The 22,882-nt window shown below is 33.4% G+C and overlaps 1 pseudogene; it reads left to right on the top strand.

The window, feature by feature from the left end:
* The first annotated feature begins 4,474 nt into the window (after positions 1-4,474).
* LOC120613872 (uncharacterized) lies at positions 4,475-4,593 on the top strand (annotated as a pseudogene).
* The last annotated feature ends 18,289 nt before the right edge of the window (positions 4,594-22,882 follow it).

Genomic DNA, 22,882 nt, shown 5'->3' on the forward strand with positions numbered 1-22,882 from the left:
GATTTTCCATCTCTGAAAGCTGCTCACTGTAGTCATCACAGTTAATTTTATTATTGGTACTTAAGCATAAACCTAGTGAAACTGCAACTTCAGAACACATTGGCTCATAATGACTACCCTAGGAATTCACGGTTCTAGGGTAAGTAACACCTTCTCTACTTTGATGACTCAGGGTTGTTTGATTTTTAAGGCACTAATAACACTGATGGACAGTGAGCAGTTCATAGTTTTATTTGTTTCTTTATTTTCTTAAAGTAGATCAAAATGAATTTCACTGGTTTAGCAGTGATTCACGCTAATAAGACCAGGAAGTTTCACTTGACAATAAGTTCACTGGGAATCAAGAATATGATGAGGCTGTCAAAGCAAATGCATTTTGAGCGCTCGTTTAGAGGTTCTAGGAGGGGAGCGCAGCTACTTGTATACCCTTGACTGAAGAAGGTCCTCACCTCTCTCTGGGAAGGTTGTCCTCTTCCACCAAGCGCGCAGCTTCGGGAGGGACGCACACAGAGCAGTGAGAGAGGAAGGGGACACCCGCCTAACCAGCCAGATCAGCCTAAGCAACCCTGGTGATCAATGAGGTGACAGATGTCACAGCCAGATCGCCATCACATCCAGCAAATGCATTTTAGACCGCGTTAATACAGTACACCAGTCACTGTCTACTGGGCTGATTCAATCTTTGGAGCTGGGGTCAGATGGCAGGTCCACACTGTAAGGAAGGCACTGGCAAACTGCTATTTTTGAGGGTAATTCGAGGAATTCAGAATGCACAAGCAACAGGAAGCATTTCCTAAGGGAGCTAATTTGCAGTCCATAATAAAATGAACTGAAATCTCAGAAATGGGCAGAGAAAGCGTCTGCACTCTTTCAAAAACCATGTTTTGTCTGGTGAGTGAATTGCTTTTTGTCAGAAGTTGGATGTACCACTTTATAAATTGACTCCTAAGAAGGCTTTAAGAGTTGATGTGTCCAACATTGTGACTCTCCTTACATTAAAAAAAAAAAAAAAAAAAGTCTCTTCCACCAGGTATTATCCTCAAGCAACATTTTGACATTGCCACAGCAAATTTTCTCAAGGCCTAGAAGAATGGAAAGACCAATATGGAGGCTTTTTTCCAAAAGAATTAATCTTTACAAAATGAAAAAAAAAAATATTTGGATTGAATGACATGGAACTCTATTATATACACAAAAACCATCGACATCTATGCCCACAAGAATTCCTTAAACCTGAATGTTTAGAGTAAGAGTGCCCACATTGACCGAGAGAAAACTGACATTTTTCTGCTTTACAATTATCTCTTAATTACATTTCTTGCAATTATTATTTTTTTTCTTGTGCTTTGTTTTCTGTGATATGGCAATTTTAAACTTTGCAGAGGGAGTTTAGAATTTTTAGACAACTATGCTTTATAAGTTCTTCAAGATTTCTTATACTTACCCAAAATCTTTTTTCCTCATTTTTTATCTAGTTAAAATTTCACCTTTTAAAGTGACATATGGTAACTTGATATAAAGCATTCTTAACATAGTTAGAATCACCCTCAAAAAGCACATATTTTTTTTTAACATGTTAGGGAGTTTTTCTCCAGTATTTTAGAAGTCACTGTGGCTTCATTATGAATATGAAGATGCTTTATTTGGTGCATTGCCATTGATATGTAGCATCTTGTCCTAATAAGAATTTAGAAAAACAAGCCTAAGAAAGTAGATAGTACTCTTAGACATACTTCTAATGAATTGGTCTTTCCAGATTACAGATTGAGTGTTATCTTTCTGTAATTATAACTTTAATTAGTGAAAAAAAATATTCAGTGTATTAACAGTTTTGCTGCAGAAAGATGAGGTTGGCAAATATTTTAAATTTTTCAAAACACTTAGTAGAGCATCAAATTAACACAAATTGTGGCACCTGGCCTGGTTTATAAAGAAAGCACCAGCAGTGCAGAGTGAAATTATTTCACTTAATAATGGTACTGAATGATATTTCTTTTGATTAAAGTTTAATCCTTTCCTATTTGACAGTTTGGAACAAGTGGGCATTAATTTTTGGATTCTTTATGAATCTAGTCTTTATGAAATGGATTACCTTATGCTAGAACCTATTCTACTTGAAAAAATACAGATCAGTTGTGATATATTGCCAGGAAGGCTACAGTATACAAACAGCATGATCATTTTCCCTTAATTTTCAGAACAAAATGGAAAAAAAAAAGGTAATATAAGCCATAGCTAATCACCAGACAGAAAACATGTACCATGATATGGAGAGATATATCTAACATAATAAACAAATTTAAAGAAGAACAATAGCTTATGAATTATATCAGACAATATATATTTACTATAAATAATCATATGTGAATAACCAAAATTAAACTTATATTTGGGAATCTAAATGTAACATTTTATTATTGGCCTTAGAACACTAAAATTTTGGTTAGAGAAATTAAAAAGCAGATATATTCAAGGGACCAGGCAAGATAGCATAGATGGCAGAGGCTTTGTACATCTCTTGTGATCACACCAGAGTTGTGACAAAAACAGCAATAAAAGCAAGCAGAGTCACTGGGGGTCTGTATGAACAGAAGCCCTACAACTAGGGAGAGAAATAAGAAATAAGAAATTCCTACTAGGAGGTAGGAAGAGGTGGAGATGTGAGGCTCTCTGGTCCTCAGTGGCTAAGTGAGACAGAGGCTTTGGCAGCTGCAGCTGGCAGATGCAGAAGTTCTTTTTAAAGGTGTCATGACTGCAACTAGATTTTCCTGGTGACGGACTCTCTAGCTCTGAGCACCAGCGCTGGGTCAGCTGATGGGGGGACACCAGGGACTTATAGGGGAACACTAAGTGGTCAGAGCAAGGGCCAGAGGCAAGGCTTTCTCCTGGGCAGAAGTGCTGGCAGAATCTATTGTTCCTCCATTGAGTCTTTTTCTCTCCTAGCATGTGGAGGCAGTGCGGCCATAGCTGAGACAGCATCAAACTGGATAACAGAGGTTGCTCCTCCCAGAGGATTCCCTGAAACTCTACCACTCTCAACTCTTGGTCCTACCCAAACCATATACACTGTTGTCTTGGCATGCCCTGTGCCCCTTGTTGAGCAGCTCCAAACCCTGCACTTGTGGCACCTGGCCTCAGTTTCTGGCATGATCTCTTGAGGCAATTATAAGCACAGCATCTGGGGATTGCTTACTGAATCTTATCAGATGTCTCTGGAGGAGCATAGGCTGAGGATGAACTTGGCCTGCAGCTGGACCCCTCTCAGGAGTGTGCCACTGGACACCTACTATACAAGGCCATGCTAATAAGGCCAGGAGACTTAGGAGCTTTGCTTGGTACATAGAAACAGACACAGAAAGGCAGCCAAAATGAGGAGACAAAGAAGCATGACCTATATAAAAGAACAGAACAGGAAAAATGGAGTCAAACAATCCACCAGATGCAGAGTTCAAAACATTGTTTATAAGGATACTCAGTGAGCTTAGGGGAAGAGTAGGTGAATTCAGTAAGAACTTTAACAAAGAGATAAAAAAAAAATGCCATAAAAATAGAGTTTAAAATTACAAAAGGGAACCAGTCAGAAATGAAGAATACAATATCTGAGATGAAGAGTATATCAGAGTGAATCAACAAGAGTGGATGAAACAGAGGATCAAATCACCAATATAAGGGATGGGGTAGTGGAGGATGCCCAATCAGAACAGTAATAAGAAAAAGAATCCAAAATAATGAAGATAATTTAAGCCTATGGGACAACATCAAATGTAACAACATTCACATCATAGGGCTACCAGAAGGAGAAGAGAGAGAACAAGAAGTTGAAAACCTATTTGAAGAAATAATGAAGAAAAACTTTCCTAATCTGGTGAAGGAAATAGACATACAACGCCAGAAAGCTCAGAGTCCCAAAAAAGATGAACCCAAAGAGGCACACATCAAGACAAATCATAACTAAAATGCGAAAGGTTAACTACAAAGAGAGAATTTTTAAAGCAGCAAGAGAAAAGTAGTTAGTTATCTGCAAGGGAGTACCCACCCATAAGACTGGCAGCTAATTTCTCAAAAGAAATCTGCAGGCCAGAAGAGCTTGGCACAAAATATTCAAAATGATGAAACCCAGGATCTATAACCAAGGTTACTTTATCCAGCAAAGCTATCATTCAGAGTTGAAGAACAAATAAAGATCTTCCCAGACAAGAAAAAGCTAGAGGAGTTCATTATCACCAAGCCAGTATTACAGGAAATGTTGGAGGGACTTCTTTAAGAAGAAGAAACAATTCTATCAAAAACGTGAATAAAGAGTGGCAATAACTATATATCTATCAATAGGTACCTCAAATGAAAAAGAATTAAGTGCTCCAACCAAAAGATAGAGTGGCTGAATAGATAAGAAAACAAGACCCTTACATGTGCTGCCTACGAGAGACTCACTTCGGATTAAAAGACACACACAGACTAAAAGTAAGGGGAAGGAGTCTATGGCCATGCCACCTTGAACATGCCGGATCTTGTCTGATCTCGGAAGCTAAGCAGGGTCGGACCTGGTTAGTACTTGATTGGGAGACCACCTAAGAATACCAGGTGCTATTGGCTTTAAAAAATAAAATGAAATAAATAAATAAATAAAAGTAAAGGGATGGAAAAAGATATTGCATGATGGACCTAGAGGATATTGTGGTGAATGGAGTAAGTCAAATAAAGACAAATGCCACATGATTTCACATACATGTGGAATCTAAAGAACAAAATAAACAACAATGACAACCAAACTGGAGACAAACTCATAGATATAGAGAATATTTTGAGGGCTACTAAATGAGAGAGGAGTTTGGAGGGGAGGTTGGTAAAAAAGGGCAAAGGAGTTAAGAAGTATAAAAGGATATTTACAAAATAGTCATGGAGATATAAAATATAGCATAAGAAATATAATTAATAATATTGTAATAAATATGTAAGGGGGAAGAATACTAGATTTAGTAGGGTGATCACTTTGTGAGTTATATAGATCTCTAATCACTATGCTGTACAACTGAAACTAATATATTACTATATGACAAATACTCATTGAATTGCATACTGTAAATATGAGCAACTCATTGTTTATTATATTTCAATAAAGTTATTAAAAAACTACTTAAAAAGGAGGTATATTTACTCATGTATGTACAGTCATAGTGATCAAAATGAGCCACTTATTTGTCTTTGCTATAGTTTTGGGATCACAATGAGTTAGTAGCTTCACAAACAGTATGCCTTGGGGGTGGCCTCTTTACAATGAATTACATGATGGCATTGCTTTTGTGAAGTCCCTGTATCTCAGCGTCTGATCACTAGAGTATATCTCCAGCAGTTGGTTAATTAGTTACTGACTGTAGAAGACTTAAATTACCAAATTCACAAGGAAACTTATCTGTTTACTAAGTTGCTGAGTAGTTAAATTAAAATGAGAAATACAATTGTCAAAGAGACCAGAGGAATCAGTATTTTCATAGTAAAGCCACACGAGAAATCAAATTAAAATCAGAATGTTGCTTGGTGAGCAACAAGTCAGAGCAAGAGGAGCTTGTTGCATGATTAAAATATCTCATAGTGCCAATTTATAATAACCCAATACATCTGCTACCATCATTAGGGCTTGGCTGCCATGGGAGCTACATAGTTGGGTTTGAAGTATTAACAGCACCAAGATTTTTCATGGTGGCCAACTTGTATACTGGCAACCACTCTGCTTCCTAGGGTGGCTTTTGCTTTGATTTATTACATTTCTTATGAATTGATTTTATAAGATTATCTGAAAATATTGGAAGGTTCAGCAGCACAACAAAGTAAAAAAGAATACAGACACTGTGTTTGAATCCTAGTTCTGCAACTTACTATCTTAAATTTTTAATCTCCTCAAGGCAAAGACTTCAAATTTGTCAAATGGAAATGATAACATCTACTTTGTTAAGTTTAAATATCATCAGCTTCAGCACAACAAACAGTAGACAGCATTGTGTAGTGTTTAAGAGTATTGTGTCTAGAATCAGATAAACCTGACTTTGTCCCAGATCTACCATGACTTTCTCCTCTAAGTTTTATTTTATTTCCAAAATGTGGGAATAAAAATTCTGTCCCATAGAGTAGTTTTAAATTGAATGAAATAAAAATAAAGCATTTATTACAGTTTCTGTCAGTTAATGCATGCTCAACAAACAGTAGCTATCTATATAAGTAATAGCACTATTAGTATTCCTTGTATTTCTAAGAATTAACAATACTCTGTAGTGAATATGTAGTGAGCCATGATAAGTAACAAAATAATACTCAAATTAATGATTCAAGGGATTGTCTTTGGTTTGAAGAGTTTTCACTGCTCTTGTCAGTCATTCAGATGCCAATGATTTTAGGTTGGCTGGAAGTGATTATCACTGAAATTTATGGGCCCTTTGTAGGACGCGACATAAGATTGCCCTGGTGAATTGAAGCCTCCAAAGAGGCTAATGTTTCTCTGCCTGTAAATTTCAGAAATTGTCCCTCTCACTATAGCAGTATTCATTTTGGATGAGGGGAATCTTCCATCTTGCTTCCAAGATTGTGTTTTTTTTCTGGGATTATTTAGAAAATGCTGATTTTCCTGAACAAGAGTCTGGCTGCCTCTTCCCTGCAACAACCTGAAAACATTTCAAAAAAAAAAAAAATGGAAATTATATTTAGGGGAAAAGCTTTCAGAGAAGAGCACATCATGGTGGCCATTCTTTTCATAAAGCTCGAGATGAGACACTGATGAAAATTAAGGTGAGACAGAACTTCTATAAGTGACACTATGAATCTGATGTAATTTGAAAATATGATGAAATATATTGTTATAATGCCTAATCATAATAAAAGTGAGACTCTTTTTTGCTGACAACTATGCAAAATTAAAAGAAAAAATGTTGAAAGAGTGAAATATTTTCTAGCTTTGTTATGAGACCATAGAGTATGTATCTTGTGGTGATTTAGTATCTACTACAAAAGAACAATAGAAAGTAACTGTTAAGTAACCACTCTGAAATTTTCCTGGACAATAATTCTTACATGTGATTTCTGAGGTATTAAGCTATATTCTAACACAGCATTAAACAGTTCAGAGTATCGAGGAATTCTTGCAGTTATTAAAAACACTTATTCACAAAATTTAAAAAGTCTCAAACACAATGTGTCTCAAACTAAAATCCTGATTCCCTAGCCCCATCGCAAACTTGTTTTTCCTACAGTTTTTCTATCTTAGTGACTCAGGCCCCAAACCTTGGATTTATCTATAGCTCCTCTCTTTTTCTCACATCACAGATTCAATCTGTCAGGAATCTCTTTTAGCTCTCTCTTCGAATTATATCCAGATTACTTCTCGGTCTTTCTTCTGCCACCACACTTGTATAAGCCACTGTCATCTCTCACTTGAATTATTCCATAGCCTCAGTCTTCCTGTTTCTGTCTTTGCCCCAGTTTTTACTCTAGACAAGAGTGATCCTTTTAAATCTATGTTGGATCATGTCATTGCGAGATCATTGCTCACCATAGTTTTCTTGTCACTTCAACTATCAGAAGTACTTCTTCTGATTCATTTGTCTTGTAGGATCTTTTCTCTAATATTTTACTTAGAGGTGGTTCTTGGTGATGTATTCTCAGAATCCATGCATAGCCTCAAATATCGTTGTTGTTGGTTTTTTTTTTTCCCCACCATGACAGATAAATGATACCTTAAAAGGATATTGGATCCTTACATTGCAATGCTTTTATCTCAGTGGTCTACATTCCACCACCTTTTCAGTTGATAAATCCAAAACCAGAAATCATAGTTTTGTGAATTATATCATAGATATGAAAACAACAGGATATATTTTTAAGAATTTTTTTGTAGAATTGTTTATGAACTAAAAGTCTTAAATTATTTCAGGAAAACCTGGTATGTGGGGAGAGTAGGGAAAATGTATCCTAAAGATTTCATCTTATGAGGAGAAGTCTAAGCGGTAAGGAAACAGAGTCTTTAGATGAAAAAATTATATGAATTTTGGATAAGGAAAAATAACTCTATACGAGAATACCAAAATTAACAAGAAGTAAAATATCATAAGCATCTACACACATGCAAAAAAAAAGATGGAAAATGAAGTAAAATACATTGTAAAAATTAAATAAGATGAAAATAGCAAGATCAGATAAGGAAGTTTTTACGCTAAATATGCACATACTAAGAGATTTTTTTTAGAAGACAGAGACAATAAGATTAGGGTAAAACCTCAACCCTAGCTACTGTCCATTTAAAAGAAACACTCTTAAGTGACATGTTGAAAAATGTTGAAAATGAAGAGAGATGGTCAAAGAGAAACTAGTCTAAGGAAGTAGAAAGAAAGTAGCAATATTAATACAACAAAAAGTGGAAATTTAGGTTAATAGCAATAAAAACATTGAGGAGCAGAATTGAATGAACTAGTCCAGGGTAAAAGAGGAAAGATTACAGTCAAAAACTGTTCATCAAACTATATAGCAGCTCATTAAACTATATAGCAGCTCATTATACTCAAAGCAAAAACTATTAGAAATGCAAGATGACTTAAATAAATAAATGGAATTTAAATACCTTCCTTCTTTAGGATTAGGTAAATGTCATAAGAAAAAATAGATAAAAACATAGAACAACTCAACGATATACTAAAAAAATTGATTATAAATGTATGCATATGTAATATCAATCTAAATAGAAAGACATACAAAAATGTTTAAAAACATTGAAAGTATATTTATCCTTTACAAAAATAAAGAATATTACATATATCTAATATGTAATCTAATCTATATATGTACTCACAATAAAGAACTAAAAATAAATTCTTAAAAGCTGACTCTTCTAAAACAAAGTAAGAGAAACCTTATCTAATATGAAATTAATAGACTCATAAATAATCAGTCATAAAAGAAATAAAATTGAAATAGTAAAAATGGTAAGAAATATCAAAGATAATATAGATGATAATTCTTCATATCAAAACATACAGCTGAATTAATTTTTATTTTTAAAATAATAGCTTCTTCACTTGATATTTACATTTTTGTGGAGAACAGGTTGCAAGCTAACAAGGTCCTTGCAATCTGTGAGGTCAATCAAGGGTTGCCTCACCTCTATGAATCTTGCTAAGGATGGGGAAGTATGAAATGATCAAACTGATCGAAGAACAAGGCAGTGTTGCTCCGAGGCAGGGAAGTATGCTCATAGCCTCGAGCACACGGAAATGCAAAAGATTATAGCAGAGTGTGTAGGTTGGGTGGGAATAATCTTATTTTAGTTAGCAATTGTATGCTCTTGTATAAAAGCAACTTGCAAAAATAAAACTGGGCCACTACTCCATCTTCAGTGGATAGTGGACCTCCTGATTCCAACTTTCTGTCTTCTTTCTTTTCTCAATATCCCACCGCTCCCACTCAGGTTTATTTTCCAGAGCTGCATTGGTTGTGGCAGGATTTATCACTTGCTGGATGCAGCACATTTTTCTCAGTCTAATGGGTGGAAATTGTATCTCACTCATAGTCTAATTTTCATTTTTTATATTATGAGTAAATACTTTTACGTATGTGTATTAGTCATGTATATTTTGTCATCTGGTAGTTGTCTTTGAATGTATCCTTTCTTCATTTTCCTAGTGAGATTTTGTCTTTTTTAATGAGTAAAAATACTTTAAAATATTCCAATTATTAATATTTTATACACACTGTAAATATTTTTCCCAGTCTATCATTTGATTTTTAACTTTCTTTATAGTTTTTTTTTCTTTTTGGTTTTCAGAAGTTTTTTACATTTAAATAAACTTATAATTGCTTTATTTATTGATTCTAAAATAGGTCTTTTTAATGTTTTTCCCTACCCCATGATTATTATTATTTTTTAAAACTCTTCTATGACTTCTTTTGGTCTTTTTTATTTACTTAATTTAACAATCACCACTTTAATACAACCGGAAATTTTATTGTATGTGTACTCGTGTATTTTTTTTCCTAGAGAAGAAAACATGCACACGTACACACACAAGAAAAGAAATCAATGAGGATGATCCTGAAAATTCTAAAGTGTCCAAGTGTCTAGGTTATTTTCAAAAATTTGTTTGGCTCAAATTAAAAAAAAAAAAGAGATTCTCTTTTGAATATTATTTAAAATATTTGAAAAACAACTGATTGAATTTAAGATTTCAAGAACTATAACAAACCTAAGTGAATAGTTTTCACTTTGCTGTTATTAACACTCACTATTAACTGATAGAACCAAGAATGGAAAAAATGTAGCAAAATTAATGTAGGTTATCAAGGTCAATAGCGATGTCATATTGATAGTATGAAATCTTATTGTTATAGTATAATAAATGGCACTTTACTTCTGTGATCTTCATCTCCAAAATCCATAATGACTGTCTGTTTAATTGTAAAAATAATAATAATAAAACAACAAACACATAAATAAATCAGACAAATCATAATTGAGGAACATTCTACAAAATAACTGACTTCTTCAAAGCTGTCAGAGTCATCAAAACATAGTCTGAGAAGCTGTTACAACCAAAAGGAGCTGAAAGAGATTTAATGACTAAATGGTATCCTAGACTGAATCCTGGAAAAGAAAAATGCCATTAAGTTAAAAAATATATATATATAGAAATTAGAGTAAAGTATGTATATTGTTAATAATAAAATATCAATATTGGTTCATTATAATGTATTAATGAAATGTCGAAAAAATGAGTGTACTATCTCTGAACTTTCTTAGACATTTTCTATAAATCTAAAATTGTACTAAAATAAAAGTTTATTTAAAAAATAAAGTAATGATTAGCTGATAGAATTGGCCCATGTTAAGATAAATTATATGAAGGAAACTTTGACTTCCCTTTGACTTCTTGTGGCCAGTTTCCTGTCAGGATAGTGGGCATGTGGTCAAGAGGGTGAACATGTAACAACAGACATTAAATGTCTATCAATATAAAAACCAAATAATTAGTTCTGTTTCTAGTGAAGTAGAAATAACTGCATTACTTTCTTTAGCAAAATAAGTAAATGCACCTATTTTGAAATCAAAGGGGAGCTGCTTCCATCTCCCTCCTCCCGCCCCCAATCCCCCCACTGCCTCTAACAAAGAAAAAGTACTAAAAGAAAGCAAAACCATTTTAAACGATAAATTGAGGTAGGGAAGACTTTATTAAAAAAAGATCCAAACTTGAAAGGGTTTTTTTTTTTTTCCTCTGCCTCTTATGTGCTACCAGGTTGATGACCTGAATTCCTCAAGGAACATAATACATTTTCCTTCAGTATATTCATGTATTAGGAAAATGATTTCAGTGATATTGGCATTTTAAAAGTGAGTATTAGATACTAGTATATAATCATTTTTTGATATATATTTTAAACTCGGTACTCTGGAGACAATGCACCAGCCTGTGTGCTGTTCAGATGGTTGTGAATGTGAGCATTTTTTTCAGCAAAACTATAATTCAGCTATTAATTGGATAACTGAATGAGGATTATAGCTTGTAACTTATGATTTATCTACAATCTGTATCTCCATCTTGCACAAGTTCTTTTATAAAATCAGAATGGAGAGAACATAAATGAAAACCTTCAGGAAATATAAAGATGCTATAGCCTATGTTTAAGTTAATGCATTTTAAAGTTTCTTATTAAGATAAACTTTATCCCTGTGATGGACAGGGGCTGGTAGATTATCTATAGCCTTATTGAGAAATGACCATGCTCTTTATTACTTTCAGCAAACCCAGTTACCACAGTTAAAACCCTGGAAATGCTATTTGCATTTTGCTTGTATCTTCTGGTATTTATTAATATAAAAAGAATGTGGTCATATAAATCAAGGAAGATAAATGCTAATATACATTGTTCTTGGCTGCACAAAAGTAAGTCATTTTGTTTGTTTTTGATAACTGTTCTATAGTCACTCGTTGCTCTCTTTGCAGGGTGAAAGTTTATTTTCCTACTGAAGCTAATTACTCTCTAATAAAACATTTTAAAATTATTATTATTACTTTATTGTCAGGGCCTTTCTTGTTTAGAATTATTTTCTAACAAACATATTTATTTTAATTTTTTTAAAAAATGTGCAAAATGACAACTGACCCTTGCCTCATTATCTTATGAAATTCATTAGTTTCTATTTTGTATTTTTCATGACTTGGAAAATGCGATAATGTGTTATGTATTCCATAAAACATTTCACAAAACTACTCGTAATTATAACACTCTTTGTTTTTATAATTATGAAAAATTAATTTGTTTTTTCCAAGGGATGACAATCTTAACATTTAAATAAACATTTGGCATATAGCTCTAATTGTGTGTGGAAATAAGCTCAAATCCTCTTTTGTTCACAGGTATATAAAACATATAATGTTTCTATCTCATTCTAGGACTAATGACCTTCTTTCACTAAGGATGTGCTATTGTCTTTATAGCCAGGATCTACACTAAAATTTTATTGTTAATTTTGTGTAGCAGCAGCTCAATTCTGGTTTATACAATGTAAAACTTAGTAGCCATAGTGGTGTTTTTCATCTATGAAGCTCATTTCACATTTCATTTGTTATATGAATAAAATGTGAAAATAATTGTTTTGTTTTTTTTTAATGACATTGTTAGGACTGCGAGGAAAAAAAAAAGGAAAACTGCACTAGCTCAAGTAAGTTTATAGATTAGTTTTAACTTACTATTAATTTTTATAAAGAAATACCAGTGAATTAGTGGAGGAAGTCCATATACCTAGTCATAGGCCCCAAAGCTGGACCATGAACTTCATTCTCCAAGTGAAAAAATTAGTGATGGGAGCCCAAAGCAAGTGAAATGAAACTTCTTTAGTCTTTTCTATATGGTAGAGAAATATAGTCATTACTATGCTCAGGGCAGATCTAAGTTCCGTGAGGCTTGAAAATGATATAATTTAAGGTGAGAGTTCTCTTAGAACAAAAATATTAAAGTACAAATTCAAAATTACATTCCAAGGTAAATTTTTAGAATGATCCATTGCTGGAGCTTTGGAGATTCAGATCCATTTTGTCTGAGATCCATCAAGGTAATTTCCCAGAATTGCTTCCTGATTGCTTCCCATGTTTTTCTCTCTATCTAGAACCTTCCAGAATGACCTGCATATTCCAGTGATTAGAGACAAAAGGGATCCAAAGTTTAAGCATCATGATCTTCAGGATAAATCAGCACCTGCTCATGCTGATGATTTTTCTTCTGTATGTGTTTCTAAATGTGTCTCCTCTGATGTTCTGGGCTGCCACCCAAAATGTAGGCCCCACTTTGATCAACTGTATTTTTCTACTGACTCCAGTTTTTCCATAAACAATAAAGAATAGTTTCATCTCTTTGGCAACAATAAGGCATTTTAAAACTTAGTTTTTTGTGTGTTTGTTTTACAGCAGGTGAGAATACTTGTTTGCACATAATTCTTAAGTCAGTTATCTCTTTTTTCACAGATAAATGTGATAATGTGCTTTTTCCACAGTTGGAGAAGAGAGTCTCAGCTGGCAATCCAAACAGTCTGAATGGCCATGGGGTAAACAGCCACCTTAAGGAAAAATAGAGTGCAGGCATGCAAGCTGAGTCCAAGCTCTCTGAAGGGGACACTTTCGATGAAGCATTTAAACAAAACTGATTTCACAAATGTTTCTGTGAGACCCAGAACATTGTAGTTATCTGGCAATGTGGCTGAGGTGACAGAGAGAAGTAAAGCCTGAGGATATTTTCTCTCTGTCACATTGGTCACACAGCCTCAGCATGTAGCTGAGCCAGTTCGCATGTGGAACCAAAAGATAATGAGCACTCAACAGCTAACACTGTGTTGTAGAACACTGGAGATCAAGTAGCTCACACCAAGTAACTGTGCAAGTATGATTTATGTTTTTCTAATCTTTTCCACTATCATTATTCAAATGCCTACTAACCTATCGTTGTTAAGCTTTCAGCCAACAGTGAAGAGTTAATTGATAATGGTCTAATATATGAATCCTTCTCCTTTTTTTCATAGCTAAATTCTTGATTAAATAAAACAAATAAAATTAAAGATTTTATTTGTATAAAGACTTTACTCAAATATACCAAATCAAAATGGTGATTTTACGGAAGAAAGTCAAGCTGTTTTTTGGAGCTGTATAGGTTTTATAATAGTTCAACACTATTTTACTTTTATAACTACATTTTTTTAGCCTTTATATAACAGAGTTTTGTGAGGTGTCCAAGAATGAGAGCACTATAAATTTGGAAAAGGAAATATATAAACACCAAATTAGGACAATTTGCATTGTACTCCACATTTTTTGAATTAAAAGTTTTAAAATAGTATAATTTTGCCTGCGATTATTTTCCTAAGTAAGTTGATTTATAAAACTAACAATTTTCCACTCTATCTTTCTAGCAATAAACTATTCTATAGGTAATATCTAAAAACAGGTGGGGTTTGGGGCATGAAAGAGAAGGGAAATTGTATTTGCTGGGAACTACGTTATGCTGGGCACTGTGATTAAGAGTTTTAAGAGTTAACCTACTCCATTTCATGAAAGATACAAATAAGTAAATCAAAGTGAAGATAATAAGTTTAAGCTCATGTGATAGATGTTTCACAGACTTGTGTGGGAACAAGATATTGTTGGAAATTGTGGTCAATGAAGCCTTCTTGAAGGAAGTAATATTTAATCCATTTCTCAAAGGATGTATAGGAGTTGGCCAGATGAAGGAGAAGAAAAGTTTTCCATGTTAATGGAAGATTATATGGGGAGGCCTAAAGTTGAATGAAAGTATGATATTTTTAAGAGTTGTTCAAGACAGTTGAATCACAAAAGGTGGTGAGGGAGTGAGAGATGAGAGTAGAAAAGTATCAGATGAGGCTATTTCAGGAAATTTTTATTTTATCGTAAGAGCAATGGGAAACCTTCGATAAATTTTAAGAAACAAATATTTTTATGGTTTTATTTTAAGAAGTATCTTAAAATTGTAGAGAGGAAATGACTGAAAATATTATTAAAATATCTATAAATTACTTTAAAATATTTTAGGACCATCAATATGATATAGATGTACTGATTAGCTCAGGCTCTCATTGTAGATCTGGTTTTCCAATACCCTACTAAGTGAGCACAGTCAAAGGGAGGGCACTTCTATCAGGAAGGGCCACACTCAGGGGAAGCTACCAAAGCATTTCTCTAATCCTGTCTCTATCGACAACTAATTCTTTGCTAAGTGGCATAGTATATGTTAGAAATAGTATTTTTTTAAAATAATTAATTTTTTCTTGTATTTTTTAAAAATTTACTATTATTATTTTTTATGGTGACATTGGTTAATGAAATCCAGTAAGTTTTAGGTGTACGAGTTAACAATAAGGCATATATATATATATATATATATATATATATATATATATATATATATATATATATATATATATATATATATATTGCATTATGTGTTTACCTCTCATAGTTAGATTTCTTTCTGTCACCACATATTTGACCTCTTTTACCCTATCTACTATCCTCCTTCTCCTCACCGGGTAACCACTAGTCTATTGTCCATGTCCATGAGTCTCTGTTTGTTTGTCCTGTTCATTTGTTGTTTTTAGGTTTACATCCCACATATAAATGATATCATGTGGTTTTCAACTTTTTTGTCTGGCTTATTTTACTTAGCATGATTATCTCGAGGTCCATCTGGAGGCTCTAGCAAGTGCAATCAGGCAAAAAGAAAGATATAAAAGGCATCCAAATAGGAAACAAAGAAGAAAATGTATTATTGTAACTGGAAGCCTACTAATTAGTATGATGAAAGGTAGAAATTATCATTAGTTAAATTAAAGGTATTTAAACTATATAGAATAAATAAAATGCTTTAGACATTATTACAGATAAAATGCTTTAGACATTATTACTGAACAGGATATAAGAATTTACTGAGGGCTGAAACATCTTTGAAGGATGATGCCTGAGGTTTGAACTCTGATCCTACATGTAAGCATTAGTTTAGGAGGATTTTCTGATAGCATGATGCCAACTAGAGGCAATAATTAAATTTTACCAAAGACTGTCTGTCTAATAAATGTCTATAAATTTGTCAGAATTTAGTCTGAAATTTATTCTTATTAAAAATTAATAGCAAAGTAATGAGGGAGTAGTTAATCCTTCCTATCTAAAAAATTTTTGACAGCCATTATTATCTATCAAAAAGGACCTAAGCATTAATCAGGACCAATTTGGCTTTGGTCGGTTCCCAAAAGACAGGATCACCTAACACATTTCCCATTTTATAGTAAAGACAAAGGTGGCCTGAACAAGTTAAAAATGATGGCTGAATTAAGAAATGTGTAGGTGGTAGACTCAACAGAGTATGATAATGATTAATAATAAGGAGACTGAGGGAGAAGGAAAAACGAAAAATTATCTCCAACTTTCTGTCACTGGCAACTAGTTTGGGAGAGCTTTAATTCACTAAGATAGAAAACAAAGGTAAAAAAGAAATGAGATGAGAAGTAGGAGCTTGCAAGCAGTTTCCCCTGAATAGTCATCATACTCTAGATTCCCTTTGAAGTAGAAACTATCTATACTAATAATTTATAATAGACAAAAACAAACAAACAAACAAACAAAAAACTCTGATGAAATATTGAAAGTGAAGAAATTCAAGGCAAGGAAAGATGGTGAGTTCAGCTTTGCAAATAATTGAGTTTGAAGTACCTGAAACAGTTAAGCAGAGTTATCTAGTAGTGAATTAGATATGCAAGTATGAAACTGTGCAGGATATATGCTATAAATGAGCAATGGGACCTAGCCTTCCTAGGCAGAGAAATAAAACACCAGATAACCTCAATTATGGCAATCGCCCAGCTAATGAATTTGTGCAATTTACAGTCACAGATTTATCTCAGGTAGCAATGTTTACTGGGGGAATATGGAAATAAGGCCACTATGCAACTATATAATTTATTTGCACTGGTTAAAAATAAATTTTGTCATAAACAATAGATATGCAGTCTCCGGAAGCTCCCAAATGTTCTGGGTGAATTTAACTTATTTTTGCATGATCCGAATTCTACTTGTCTTCCAACCTTCTCTCAAGATGAATGTAATTAGACCTTGAATTTCTTCACTTCTGATATTAATTTCATCAGATTTTTTGGGGGTCCATTATACATTATTAGCATAAAGGATAGTTTCTACTTCAAAGAGAATCTAGGGTGTGGTGACTATTCAGGGAAACCTGATTTCAAACTCCTACTACTCATCTCATCTCTTTTCTATGATGTGAATGACAAAGAGGTTGTGTAATAAATCAGTGACAAAAGTAACCTGACAAGGTGATCTGATCATAAATTCCTAACTGAGCAGATCATGGTAGGTAGTCACAGCTCAGGCCTATAAAAGTTTTATCTTTGACTTAAGCAAACCTTGCCCATTATTCTTGTGCATCTAGGTTAACACACCTTTGGAATGCCAGAGGTAAGTCTCTTTTCCAGACCCCTTAAAGATGTAACCACCCTCAAGGGAGCCCATAATCTATCCTGTCATCCAGTTATAGAAATTTACCCACCTTACTTTCTCCCACCTTCATGCAATGTTCCTTAGGTTCGTTCCTTCCTATAACTCCAAATGTATAAAAAGAACTACAAAACTGTCATTCCATTCTCAGAACATCTGAAATCTTACTTCCTGGCATGTCATCAGATTGGCTCAAGTAATCACTTATGAAATTGTCTACAGGTTTAAACATTCTTATCTCAACAATGGTCAAATAATATAAATGTTCTGTTTCCCCATTTGTTTCTTCATAAGATCTTGATGACATATTTATTTATTTAAATGCATTGGCTTCAGATATTTTATTTCTACTTACATTTTTCCTTTTTTTATATAATAGATTATACCTTTATATCAACACTAGCTCTTCAACAGAGTTTTTTCAGGATGAGTGAGGAGTCAGAAGAGAAAAGTCCCTGAATGAGATTTAAATTGAAGAACCAAACAACTAAATAGAATCAAACAAATTGTGATTTAAAAGAGAAGCACAAAAAGGAGAAACTCTTTAAAGAGGTGGAAAAGCAGTGGCTGACCATAGCTGAAATCCAGGAGAGTGTGGATTTAAGATAAAAAGAAAAGAGGATGTTTCAGGAAGGAGGGAGTGGTCAGCAATATCAATTGCTTCCAGAAGAGATAAACATCCAATGCCTTTAACTTTAGTGAGGGCAGTGCTGATATTTTTTGAGCAATGTCAAGGCAGCGGTGTGGCAATAAGTCAGAAAGAAGTTGGCTGGGGAGCTACTAAGAGTTGAGAAACTCCAGAAAATGAGGAATGAAAAGAACTTTTGAAATGTTTGGCTCCACAGGAGGAAGGGGTTTACGGTGGTTGCTAAGAGGAACCCTGGTATTCACAGTACTTTTTTAAATGTAGGAGAAACATGCTTAAATTATAGTTTATTAATTTAAATGAGAAGAAATATATTGTACACAGGAAAAAAGAAAAAAAAAAGGATTCTATGGGAACCTCACAGGGTGATCTGGTCATAAATTTCTAACTGGGCAGCTCATGGTAGATAGTCACACTCCAGGTATATAACTTTTTACTAAAAGGCTTATTTTTGCCTTAAGTAAGCCCTGTCCTTTGTGTCTGTTAATACACCTTCGTGTCTAGGTTAATACACCTTTGAAATGCCCCATTTCAGATTCTTCTTTCTAATATCACCCTCAACAGAGTGCCTGTAATCTGATCCCTGCCTGACCACTCTCAAGAGTTTATCCTGTAGTCCAATCCCTGCCTTGCTTTCTTGCACCTTCTTGTATCCTTCCTTACATTCCCTCTTTAACCACAAAACTCGCGCAAAAGAAACTGCAAAGTGTTATTCTTGGAAACATTTTATCTCAGTCTGTGGAGATCTTGCTTCCAGGGGTATACTTTCCTTGGCTAAAATAAATTTTTGTTAACACTACAGGTTTGAATGTTCTTGCACTGACATTGTGGAGAAGGAGATGAAGATTAAAGGATGTATAGAGAATAGTCAATTGATCAAATTGCCTGAGAAGGCAGAAAGTCATGGGCGCCAAAGAACAGGCTAGAGATCAGCTGTATGCAGGAATGAAAAGAGAGTCTTTTCCCAATGTGTTAAGATAAAGAGAGAAAATTACACATGCAAATGACAAAAAATTTTTGAGTGCTTATTATATGCCAATCACGTTTTTAAGTGTTTCTCACATATGAGGTTAGCAGTTTCCAAAGTGTAGCTCTTGTGCTGCAAAATCAGCACCACCTGGGAAATTGTTATAAACTCAGATTCTTGGGTTTGATCCTAAGCTTACCGAATGAGAAAGTATTGGAATGGAACTCCACTTGCGTTATAACAAGCCTTGTGGGTGATTCTGATACTTGCCCAAGTTTGAGAACCACGAGAACCACTGAACTAGATCATTTAGCAGTACAACCTTTTTTTTTTTTTTTTTTAGGTTAGCTGTTAGGATTGTGCCCATTTCACAGATGAGAAAGCTGAGACACAAAAAGTTTAAATGATTTGCCAAAAGTCAACTGCTGTCTGGATCCAAATACGACACTTTTAAGTTCTATTTATGCTATCTCTAAGAGTTGCTTGTAAAATTGATGACGAGATCTTGAACAATTTTCTACTCAGTGATTTCATGATTTACTGTTGTTTTTCCTTTATGCAAAAGGAGAGTCACTCTCAGAGACTGAGAGGGACAACTGATGAGATTAGTATAAAATGTTAAAGGTTTAATGTAGTTTCTGTAGAAAATTGGATGAATGTTTTCATGGAGCAAAGGGAAGAATTGTTTAGCATTTTAAGGTCAATGGGTATTAAATATACATGAATTTATAAAGGAAATAATCTGGATGGTCGTTGATTTCCTCCAATGATTTTTAGGAGCAAAGAAATAAAACAGATAAATTTATCCAGCTTTGAAGACTACCTAGGAAGTTATCACAGTATAGAGAAGCAGGGAAGTTAAAGAAATTAGCAAGAAAATGGTTATAATGTTAGAAAATATGATCTAAACTGTATAAGAAAGGGAATGAAATCAGGAAGAAGATGGCAAGAAATAAAGTATAAAGTCAACATTCATGGATACTAACCCTGTCCTCTAAACAACACAACGATAAAAATAACAGCAATATTAGGAACTATAAATTAATCAGCCAGGGTGTAAGTTCTCAATATAATAAATATGGAATTAAACATTCTTTTCTTGTAATAAATTATTTCCTTGGCTTTAATTCTCTTGTTTTTTTTTTTTTCTTCTTCTTCTTACCTGTGTAGTCACTCATCATTTTCCTTTGCAAGCTCATCTTCTTCCATTTAGAATTTAAATTTCAAATGTTGAGATTTCATAAAGCTCTGTCCTTGGCTGTCTCTTGTCCTTTATCATTTCACTGAGTGACCTCGCCCACATCTGTGATTTCAATTTTTGATAACACAAGAGACTAGATTACTAGTTCAGACTTTGTCTTTGAACTGTTTGTTCAAAATCATCACTTGGTTATTTCAGAGATACCTTAACTCAACACAGAAAAAACAGAACATATCATTTAACCCACGAACTGTGGTCTCCTTTTGGAGTTTACAACTTCAGAGTGACACCATTATCCATGCAATTGTGTAAGACAGAAATCTATTAGTTGTCCATGAAACCCTCTTTTCTTTATATACAACGCATGATGAAGTCTAGGTGATTATTTTATCTCCTGAATAATTATCAAATTTGTTCTTCTGTTCTCCTTTTGCCCTACTATCCCTTGAACTCTGTTGTCATTACTTCTTATGTGAGGTGTTTACCAGCCTCTAGAAATCTATCCCGTGATCTAGTGTCCACATTATAACAAAGCGATTCTTAAAAAATACATATCTCAACAAGTCTCCTTGGTCTCTTAGGATAAATTCAAGAGTCCTTCATATGGCTAGTCCAGTCTACTAGTTTTCAAATTAAGCATGTGACATATTCATGGGTAATAAAATTATTTAGTGGATAATGGCAATTTTAATTATTTCCATATATATACAAAAGATATGCAATATGCTTTTCTTTTTAATACCCATAAAATAGTAATTTGACAAGGCAATGTTTTAATTTTGTGAAGTCATTTGTTAGTTATATATTTGGCTTAGAGATAGAATTACATAACATGATGGGAGGTGAATCAGAAATTAACATTTTATAACTCATTTTCTGACAAGATTATACTTTAATGTGAAACAATATAGTTTTTGGTGGAGAGAAATGATAATGAAAACAGATGGTAGCATTATAAGATGAACCCTGAAGCCCATTTTAGATTTCTAAAAAGATAGTTCAAAAGATTATAACGAACAAATCTAGCCCTGTAAGTCTACTTTTTCTATGTCTTTAGATGGAAAATATCACAAACATGCTAACTACAAAAATCACAAACTAATTACACATTTTCTGTATGTTTATTCCTTATACAAATATACCTAAGTTTACTAACTTATTTCTTTTCAAAGTAAAGAAGAAACATTCTGGGCGAGAATTCCAGGAATGTTTTGTCAGTTTGTTTTCTTCCCTCAAAACAGTAAGGGGAGAAAAATGAAATTATCCAAGGATAGATTATTTTAGGCTTGAGAAATAATCAAGTGGTGATTTTGAACAAACAATTGGGTATATGGACCTACAGTCCACTAATTGGTTCACATTAATCATATTTTCAAAAGTGAGACTCATATTCATCAACCTTTTGATTCACTGTGTGTTAGTTACCTTTCTAGGAATGAGGACACGTTAGTATGGTAAGAGCTGTGCTCTGATTACTAGACAGGGTAATAAGTGAATATCATACATAATTGTATCTGAAACTTCATTGCTATGAACTATTTTGGGAATTCTGTTTTGAAATTATGTATCACTGCTTTCTCACTTTTAAAAAGGGGCAATGGAAATCTATGACTTTTTTGTTTGTTTGTTTTTCTCATTGAATATCTCTCAGTAACTAATGATTTTCTTCTACCTTCCATTGCAATGAGAGCTCCACTTGAAAATCAATGGACTAAAACTGTAAGGAAGGAAATGATACTAATAAAACAAAATTATTTGTTATTTATTTAAGAAATCTTTTGATCATCTGCCACTTTTAATCCCCAAATTGAATGGAGGTAAAAAAAAATTATTTATTTGCCTTTGTTTATGGAAGATTTATTTTCTTTTTCATTTAAGGATGAGACTAATGTTCTTTCAAAAAAAAATGTAGATATCCTGGAACATAACAACAAATACAGGCAGAAACATATATAATAAACATAGGCAGAGACATATTGATGTCATTGATATAAAGATTATAAAATCACCTAGTAGATGCTTAAATATAATAATGAAAGTAAACATTTATTGGATGCAAACTATATGCCACTTAATATCACACTTACTTGTTACAAGGATCCTATGACATTATCCTAATATTATTCTCTGTGTATAGATGAAGAACTTGGATTAGAGAGAAGTTAAATAACTTATTTAAATCTAAGTAACTAGAAAGAGGTAAAATTAGTTTAATTAAAGGTTGTTTTTATCACTATATTATCTCTGGATTTGAAATCAAATAAAATATAAAGTTGGTGGGGTGAAGAGTCACAAATACTTTTTTTTAAATTCATGTTACTTCTTGATTTACTCTAATACCATGTCCTAGATTCATTCCCTGAAGAGTCAGTCACTTATTTGATTATTTAATCATAAATGCCAATATCTCTCTATGTCATATTTGCTACATCCCTAAGACACTGGAAATATAGCAGTGCATGGCAGAAGGATTTGTGTATAGTTAGACTTTATTTTCTAATTAATGTATAGAATGACCTATTTAA

This window comes from Pteropus medius, unplaced genomic scaffold, assembly GCF_902729225.1.
Source record: "Pteropus medius unplaced genomic scaffold, Ma_sr-lr_union100, whole genome shotgun sequence".
In the NCBI taxonomy this organism is placed as follows: Eukaryota; Metazoa; Chordata; class Mammalia; order Chiroptera; family Pteropodidae; genus Pteropus; species Pteropus medius.